The sequence below is a fragment of the Telmatherina bonti genome, assembly GCF_933228915.1.
Source record: "Telmatherina bonti genome assembly, chromosome: 10".
Lineage (NCBI taxonomy): Eukaryota > Metazoa > Chordata > Actinopteri > Atheriniformes > Telmatherinidae > Telmatherina > Telmatherina bonti.
This window is the reverse complement of record NC_136628.1, coordinates 24,076,936-24,086,180: the sequence shown is the minus strand read 5'-3', so window position 1 is coordinate 24,086,180 and position 9,245 is coordinate 24,076,936. Positions and strand designations below refer to the sequence as shown.

The window sequence follows — 9,245 nt, the reverse complement described above, 5'->3', positions numbered from 1 at the left end:
GTTCACACACAATAAACTGCCTTTTTTTTCCCATCAGTAACAAAATACTCTGTTTCACAGAATTTAGTCGTCTTGCCACATGATATTTCCCTGCTCAGATTACTTTCTATTGAATAAACCTCTGCTCACAGGCTGTGGTATAAAGTTCTCCATATTAAAAAAAAAAGAAGAAAAAAAAAAAGCAGGTTAGTCCAACAACTGAGACCTATTTAATCCCCACAGCCTACTCTGCAGTGACTCTCATTATACCAGGCATCATCCGTCCCTAAACTCCCCTGCTGGGAAGGCTTGAGAGTTCACTCTGTCATTTAATATTTAGTTCTGGCAAACCTGCACCAGTGCAGCTCTTTAATGCGCATTTATTCACACACATGCACGCACACGCGCGCACACACACACACACACACACACACACACACACACACACACACACACACATTTTCAATTCTTAAATCCAGATTTTTGTATCAATGTTGTAATGCTGCAAAGTGCAGCTAAGTAAAAACATTTTAAAGGCATAAAGTAAAACTTAATGGTTAGAAATGACAGAACTGCTGCCTGTTGTGTTCTGACATTGAAAACTGGTTTGTAATCATCGTAGAATTTGAATGCAAAGTTTTTTGTAAATTGGGAAATTATGACTATATGCGCAATTGGCTTGCTGAATACTGTATGGTTTAACTGCCGCCCTGCAGTTAAAGTAATTCTTACTACTAAATGTCTCATATATAGTGCGTAGAGCATTGCATAATTTTAATTGTCCCTTCAGTTAATAAAGATAGCTGAAACAGTTATTCTGTTGGGTGATAAAACTAGGTAAGAATGGGTTATTAGTACTATAATGGTAAATGCAGTGTACCACACTGCAAGCCACATTTACACACTCATATAGCACTTCTTTGGAATCATCTGGTGCTTTTTAGCCACCACATGCATGCATCCACTTGTGAAACATTGAAGAAATATAGAGTTCAAGTGCACTTTAACATGTTGTTTTGGCGTGAACCCTGGCGTGTATTTAAAGCTGGACAAACTGCCACAACTTGTCTTCAGCTAAAGGTTCAAAATAATTAATATGTAACCCTAAAAGCCCTAACACGTCAATGTGATGTGGCAATGAAAGGCCAGGCATGTTATATCATTTCATGCTGCCAACGAGACGTAACATTTATGTCTATACTGGTGTACGTAACAGGGGAGACTACAAAAAACACAAGCAAAGCAGTGTTTGCGTAAGTCAGTTCATCATCAGCTCAGCTCTAAGTGTCCAACAGTTGAGCAGGTTTTCACGAGTAATTCAAAGTTAACATGTCATTTGTGCTTCTAAGTTTTATCATGTAAAATTTACACAAAGTCAATAGTATGTTAAAGTCGTTGAGCTCATTCGCAGTTCTCGAGAGGCAATCAGAGGGATCACTCTCAGTGACAAACCTGGCACCAAGTCAGAATGATGAACCAGTTAAAAAGAAAAAAGAATATTTGACTTGTCCAAAAAGTGCAAATAGTGCTGAGCACACACACACACACACACACACACACACACACACACACACACACACACACACACACACACACACACACATACACACACACACAAAAGAAAAAAACAAAGGGGACAAACAATCACAATATTCCTGGAAGTCCTGACATCTGACTACTTGCTTGGTGCATTATGAACTCAAGACCTTTGAGAAAAATTAGAACATTCTTGGTCAAATACAAATCTTCCATTCATCCATCTATTTCCAATATATCCTGAATCAAATTCAGGCTCATCAGGCCAAAAAAACTTATATACTGTAAGTGAAATATGAAATCTTTAAGCCTGAAATAGTCTGGACAATTATGCAGGAGACATCAGCTATCCAGCTTTTGAAATAAAAAATAAAACATTTATAAAAGAGGCAAATTTTAAATGTCTCACCCTGCCTCTTTATATCTACTTCTTTTTTTGTGATGGAAAAACTATGTCAATGCACCCTACCACTGTTAAGGCATAATGGTCTATTTGATAGGTGCTGGAGACTTGTAGAAACCAGAAAGAGAATCAGCCTGAGGTTGCATTTATAGCTGTCACATTTTACACAACCATACATCCAAAACTTTTAATAAAGGTTTTACATGGTTATGGCCAATGCTGGTGGATGTAATCTGAGAATATACTAATATAAAATACTCTCAGTAAAGAGCCAGGAAGAAATGTCAGCACAGATTCACCATCAGCAGTCGAGTTCTGTGTGACACAATCATGGTCCATGTTTAGCAGAAATTTAATTTGAAATAATTTAGTTCACATAGCCTGCCATAATTACCATATAAAATAACTAACAATGTGTGATATTAACTTTTTTTTTTTTAAATATCGAACATACCAATTCTGTTAAACTTTTATTTTTCAATAATAACATCAACCAATACCAATATTTTTGGTGCAAGTTGTGCCGAACAAAAAAAATACATGGAAAACTATTCATAAAATCTCTTGCATTTTGTCATTTTTAGTGAGAGGGGACTTAGCTGAAGAGTTTGATATGTAATATGTGTATGTTGTGTAATTGTTGTCATTAGAAAAGTAGAAACCGATACCAATCATTTCTGATATTGCATTTTAATGTCTATATCGGCAAACAATATTGGTATGCTAATAATATCGGACATCTCTCAAGACAACTGATTTTATATGGTCAGAAAAATCAAACTAACAGAAAACTAGTTATGCATGTTTAGTAACTAGACTCCTATAGTGTTTTTGTTGTCCTGTTATTTTTTTATTTTTTTTCTTGCTGTACTTTCCCCTTATCTCCTGATGTTTTAGTTCCTGTTAGTTCCGCCAATTTTATATGATTGGCGCCATTGTGTGTATGTGTGGGTAGGTGTCTAATTATTGTAGCGTGGGTGGGCATGTTCAAGAGCCAACTGGATACTGTCCAGTGGATCTTCACCTGCCTTGCCAGGTGGTAGACAGGCCCAGAGATCAGCTGAAAGGGTTAAAACGGACATTGTGTTTAAAAAAAAAAAAAAGATTAATGTAAGCTTTTAGATGTTGTGGAGTAAAATCTATGTAAACCAGTAAATCAACCGAAAGGTGGCACGTAGCTGCACCCCTTTGTAGTCAAGAAAAGAAAGTGACTTGCTGATTATTTGTTGAAAAAAAAAGAAGCAGTATCAACATTTCCCTTGATGATTTTCACTTGGAAGGTGTTTTAAGTTCTGGCAGATGATTAAACCATTTTATACATACAGAGAACAGCTGAACTTAAAACTTTAAAATACAGTTTTTGAGAATCATTGATGTATAATGCTATAAAGTTATGTCAATTCTTAACCTAATATCACACATGTTGCTGTCATTTTACAGCTTAGATCATGCTAACTATATTCATTGTCCAACTTTCAGCAAATGCAGCTAATTCATTACAGAGGACATCTCAAAAAATGAATTTACGAAAAAGAATTTTGTCACATTAAAAAATTATTTGCAAATCTTAATTTTCTGAAAGCATTTCCACTTTAAAAGCCTTAAATATTTTATATTTCATCTTCTATTAGTTCTTACTTTCTTCTGAAACACGCTATTGATCGAGAAAAACATTCTTAAATTCTGAACTTGCTTTCCTTATGTGCAACATTTTCTCCCTTTACCTTCCAGTCTTCGTTTATCTGAAATATCCATCATATTGTAAATACTTTAACTTGTTGTACTGTCTGCAATTTTCAGCCCTCCCCAGACATTTCTCTCTATATCCTGAAGCCAAATTTTCAATTTTTGCTTGACAGACTGGAAGTAGTAGGAATCAAAAGGTGTATGGGTATTAGCAGTGAACACAGACACCTCATGAACACATACAACCCCACATGCAAGTAAACCTACTCTAAGTAGCAACAGACATCAAGTAGGGAGATTACAGAGAGCTGTGTCAATGTGTCAGTGTGTGAGTGTTTCCTCTGTCTCTCTCCATCCATCTATCTCACTTACTCCCCCTCCCCTTTCTGAGACAAAATGGCCAGATGGCTTCCAATCCTACATGCTAATCCACGACACACAGACTGTAGCTCTGACACACCTACCGCAAGACTGTTGCTCCTCTCTATGTCCTTAAATACTCACATACACATGCAAGCACCCCTTCTATGGGGCCACTGTCCATAAACTGTCAACATGAGTCCAAAACAATAACTCCACTTTACAATGTGGTATAATTCCCCAAAACTCGATCATTACCAGATGGAAGCTTCCTTGTATATGTTTTGTGTGTGCAACTATCAAATTTCATGGAGGCCAGTTAGTGGGCTATAAGCCAAGATGAGGCTCTGTGTCTACTGCTTTTGTTAGATGAGGTGAGGTAAGACAAGCTGCATGTGTTGGGTTACACTGACCACTGGAAAAAAAACAGTCCAGAACAGCATGCTAATGCTGAGAGAAAAGAAAAGTTTTATATCTTATGTTGCTTTAGTGCACAAATACAATACTTTATTCCTTTCTCTCCTTTGTTTTCTTTGACCACAATGGAATATAAAAAAAAAACCTATTAAAATATGTTAAAAATATATCTTACATCTTGTATTACATTTCTCCAATGGTTAAAACATCTGTAGGCCATAGTGTGTCTCTTTTTATGATTTAGGCAACAATACAATGCAAGCTAAAATAAAGCAGTTATTTACATTTTAAGCCAAATGTCACATTGCCTTAAAGGAGCAGGAAAGGTGATACCCTCATTTGTCATTTTGTACAAAACATTCTGCAAAAAAAGCTGCAAATAATGGAGCAAAATGTGAATTACACCACTTTTCTGAGATCATTTATGATGGATTTTTAGTTTTACAATTGGATTAAATTAAATTTTGAAAAGATCATATAATTTAGTTTACATATGTGTGTTGAGAGTCATGAGAGGTTTACTGATACACTTATAAATACATTTGTGATGTTGTGTTAGGTAGCACGAAATCAGTCCATACAGAGATATAGAAAATACATTTTCCTGTGATAGACTACTGTGGATAAAGGTGTGATGAATATGTGATTAATGGAGAATGACATGACCAGTATGACTCGTAGAAGGAGAGCAATGGAGAACAGTTATCCAACCTCACAGAACTGTTAAACACCTGCTTCTTATGCTCTAATGGTGCATCACAGCAGCTCAAACTGAGGGTCAGTTTGCCATCTGATTGTGAAAATGCATTCGATTTTTACTGTAGTGCTGGTCTCACTTCTGTAAAAGCTGACATAGTGTTTGGAAGGCATGGTGTTGAAGGTTTTGACAGAAAGCTTAGTGATGGGCAAGGAACAAATCGAAATCAATACAGCAAGCCAATCTCCACAGGGGGTAGCACCTTTTATAACCCATCCCCCAATCCCGATCTACAATCACCTCACACTCCTTCAATCACTGACATGACTCCCAAACGTCCCTTCTTCACGCCAGACAACACGGTCTCCCATCAGGCCTTGCTCCTCACAGGATGACTCTGCTTCTTGGAAGAGGGATCTCCCACTCGTTCCACATTTGCTCTGACACAACTGCAACAAGCGGAGGTGACAGGGAGGCACACAGTCAGCTTGCGCTGCAGTCACTTCCTCCATCCTCCAGCGATAGCGGCTGTAGAAGAATCTGAGGTAAAACAGCTCAGCTTTCACAGAACCAGCCCCCACCCCCACTCCGATCCCCAATGAAGTCAGGTGACCAGATGTTGTATATCTCCCTCTCACTACCGCCGCCATGAAGCTGCTACACACAACCATGTTAAAGCCAAGGGGATCACATCTCTATCGCGCGTATGTGTGTGTGTGTGTGTGTATATGTGTGATTACTGAAAGCCATTTCTTTACAAGACCCTCTCTAGAGAGGCCATACGTGAGGCGGTGCAGAAATAACAAAAGAGCATCCATCAGCATATCAACCATCCGTCGTCCTCCCATCCACAGCATATACAGCTCAGACCCATCCGGCATCTCCAGCTTCACAGCCCAAAAATAGCACTGCTTCTTTTTTGTTTCAGCGTTCAGTGTTCACTGCAGCTGCTGCATTTCTCCAGGACTGACACACACACACACACACACACACACACACACACACACACACACACACACTCCCATACACACAAGGCACATACAAATGCCACCATTGATTCTAACAGCTCCCCATCAATAAGGATGCTATTTGTGAGGCACAAGGGAGTGTATACAGAGATGATGTGATGCAGGGGATGGTATATGATGATATAGGAAAAAAACAAAAACAAAACACACCCAGCAAAAATGATGCAGGTATCCATTTCCATTTTGGCCACACGGACTGACGGCTGATGAAACAGCTGCCTCCTTAGCTGGGCAAAATGCAGAGAGGAGAAATGGGAAAAAAAAAAGAAAAAAAAAAAACACTACAAAGCACCCCTACATACACAGCCTCCCCCTCCTCCTCCTCTCTTCTCCTCTCCTCCTTCCTCTGCCTCCCCCTCCACATCCCTTATTGCCTTACTCAGAGAGGGAATTACCTGAAATATGTCTTCACATTCTCTTGGTCCGTGTTTTGCCTTTGGCCCTGGAGTCCTGGTAGATTCATCGCCAACCGTACAGTCCTAGTGATGGTTTAAAGGCAGGATTGCCATTCTCTTGTCAGACCAGTTCCTGACCCTAAAAGCAGGCTTGTTCGGCAGGCTGGATGCTTTACTGGCTGCTCACTGTTCCCTAGCCCATGATGTCATCCACCCGGCTTTGCTGATTGGCTGAGTGGCAGAATATTAATGCAGGCAGCAGGTCTAGGGGAGGAGACAGCCAACGGGCAGACACAGTTGGTTTTCTGGTTAACAGACCAAACCTGCAGCATGAGAAAGCAAGAAGGAGGATAGTACAAGTTTAGTTCAGGAGTAGTTATTGTGCTATTACAGGTATGTCTATGGGCTGATCAAATCTAAATTAGCTACAGTGAATGATATATTCTTGTTGTTTCAGTGTTTTCATTGACAGTAAAGGATGGATTCCCCTCTTTGGTCTCTTGAAACTAGTTTCTTCATTTAGAAAATAAAAAACAAACATTTCCCACCAAAATATAAATATTTGTGTATGAAACATCTGCAGTTTCTTCTCTTATCAGAAAAAGTGGAACTGGATTTATATGCAGGCGTACACACCAACCAAAACGCTCACTGCGTTTGCCCTCATTTGCCTATGATGTCATCTTTTTCCTCTACCTCATCTGCGATTGGCTAACTGCACCAGCATCTGCTCAGTCTCATGGCTAAGGCTTCTAGCCCAAGGTGGAGGCCTATCTGAGGCTCTGTGAATCATGGCTGGTTGTCCTGACAACCTCTGTAATGTCGATTCCTTGTTGGAGAGTAATATGGCTGTTCTGTGACAGTGTTCACTCAAATGGAGAGCACGGAGATAAGAAAAGGATGACATTTGTAATCTTTTTATCAATATCAATAGGTGGTTTTTGTGGTTTGTAGGATAAATTGAAATCACATTCTATCTGAAAAGGGGCAAAAAAGGATTTGAAATCCAACATATAAATAATACTGTGGCAAAATATAAATAACTAAGCTTCTGCCAGCTGTATTCCAAAACAGAAAGGTAAGTTTATAAAAAAAAAAATAAAAAAAAAAGTGAGGTGTAGTTAAACTGTACAAACACTGGGATGACAAAAATGCAAATCTGAATTTAGTTCAGTATATGTAAATATTGACAGCAGATCGGATACTTAGCTGTTTGATTCACAGCAAACACATGGTAACACTGTAAACTTACACAGAAGCAAAGAGGAGAAGATAAAAATTTTTTTTAAAAAAAACAACCAAGACAAGTTTCTGAAAGTCTCGTTTGGTCTAGATAATAAATTCGCAGAGCTATTTCTTGTCCTTCCATAAGTTTAAAACAGCTGCTGCTGCTAATAAATTCATTTCCCATCCTTTTGAGTTCTTTACATGTGACAGCAATTATGACTACGCAGCATCACAGTGGGGCAACCCCACCAGGCCAATTCAAAATAAAAAATCTTGGACCAGTCAGCCGTTGGCTGAAAGTCCAAAATATGGACAAATAAAACAGCCGGGTTGTGTGTTTCAGCCAAATACATTTTTTACAAATTGAATGTCATGGCAGAATGAAAGTGAAACCATAAACCATTTTAATGAAAAAAGCATGCCAGAAAGACTAAATAAATGTATTATTTACATATATATATTTCTCCAGTTTTATCCCAGTTTAGAGTATGTGCAGGCGACTAGTATACCAACATTAGTACCACAATATCCCCTACACTGTCATGGTCTCATTGAATCATTCAACATCATGTCAAGTATCTGCTGTTGTTTAATTAAATTAGCAATACAATATGAATCCCTCCCTATTGCTTGGCAGTAAAAACTAAGATCAGGCAGTGACAGGACAATGTGCAGCAGCATCTTGGAAGAGTATGATTTACTATCCATAGGCTGCTGTCAGTGATCAGGTTTATATAATGAATCCTATAAATATCCTTAGAGGGAGAGCACATCTCTGCAGTGACATTTTGTAATAAGCCCTGTCCAGAATTTATAACTGTGGTGGGCACAGCTGAAGAAAATGGGTCTCTGCATATCTGTATAACCTACAAGTGTCTTGACTACGGTGATAATTGAACTGGCATCTATGAAGTGCAGCAATGTGCAACACTCCTGTACTGCACATTGCTGCACTTCATAGATGCCAGTTCTCAGAAAATTTTACAAAATGGAAATCCAAAATATAAGGGATAATCAGTTTGAACAGATAAAATATCATTGAAAATTGGTATTTCGTGCTTAGCTATTTTCTAAGTTGCCTATTATGTGTTGACAACATACTGACGTTCTACGTAACAAAGATGCTCAAGAACATGAGCTGGTTTGACAGTGGGTAATAAAAAAAACAATGTTATGCAGTAATGTAGTAATCCAAAGCAATGAACTATTGCTTGGGATTACTTTAAAATAGTCCTGCGGTTTGCAAAAAGCAAAAAGTCAAGAAATATGGGATGGGTAATGACTTGCAAAGCAATTTTCAAAAGAAAATTGCAGTTGTTATATTCCACGTTTTGCATCTGTCTATATTTAATTATCAGACATAAAGGCACCTGCAGGTTTTTTCAGTAAAATCAGAATTTACTCAGCAATGAAACTATTTAATTTTTCTTTGGCATCAGTGTAGCACCATGAGGACTGGAGCAAATGAGCAACTACTGTGTTTGACATGTGTTTTTCATATATGAAACATATATAAA

General features: G+C 38.3%; 1 protein-coding gene across 1 annotated transcript in view; it reads right to left on the bottom strand.

The window, feature by feature from the left end:
• The window catches only part of LOC306761181 (serine/threonine-protein kinase PAK 3), a 32,385-nt gene extending 25,754 nt beyond the window's left edge, over nucleotides 1–6,631 (bottom strand). Inside the window, exon 1 of the mRNA XM_079247282.1 lies at nucleotides 6,502–6,631. The gene's annotated coding sequence lies outside the window, so the exon portion shown is untranslated. The remainder of the gene's footprint in view (nucleotides 1–6,501) is intronic.
• Between the last annotated feature and the right edge of the window lie 2,614 nt (nucleotides 6,632–9,245).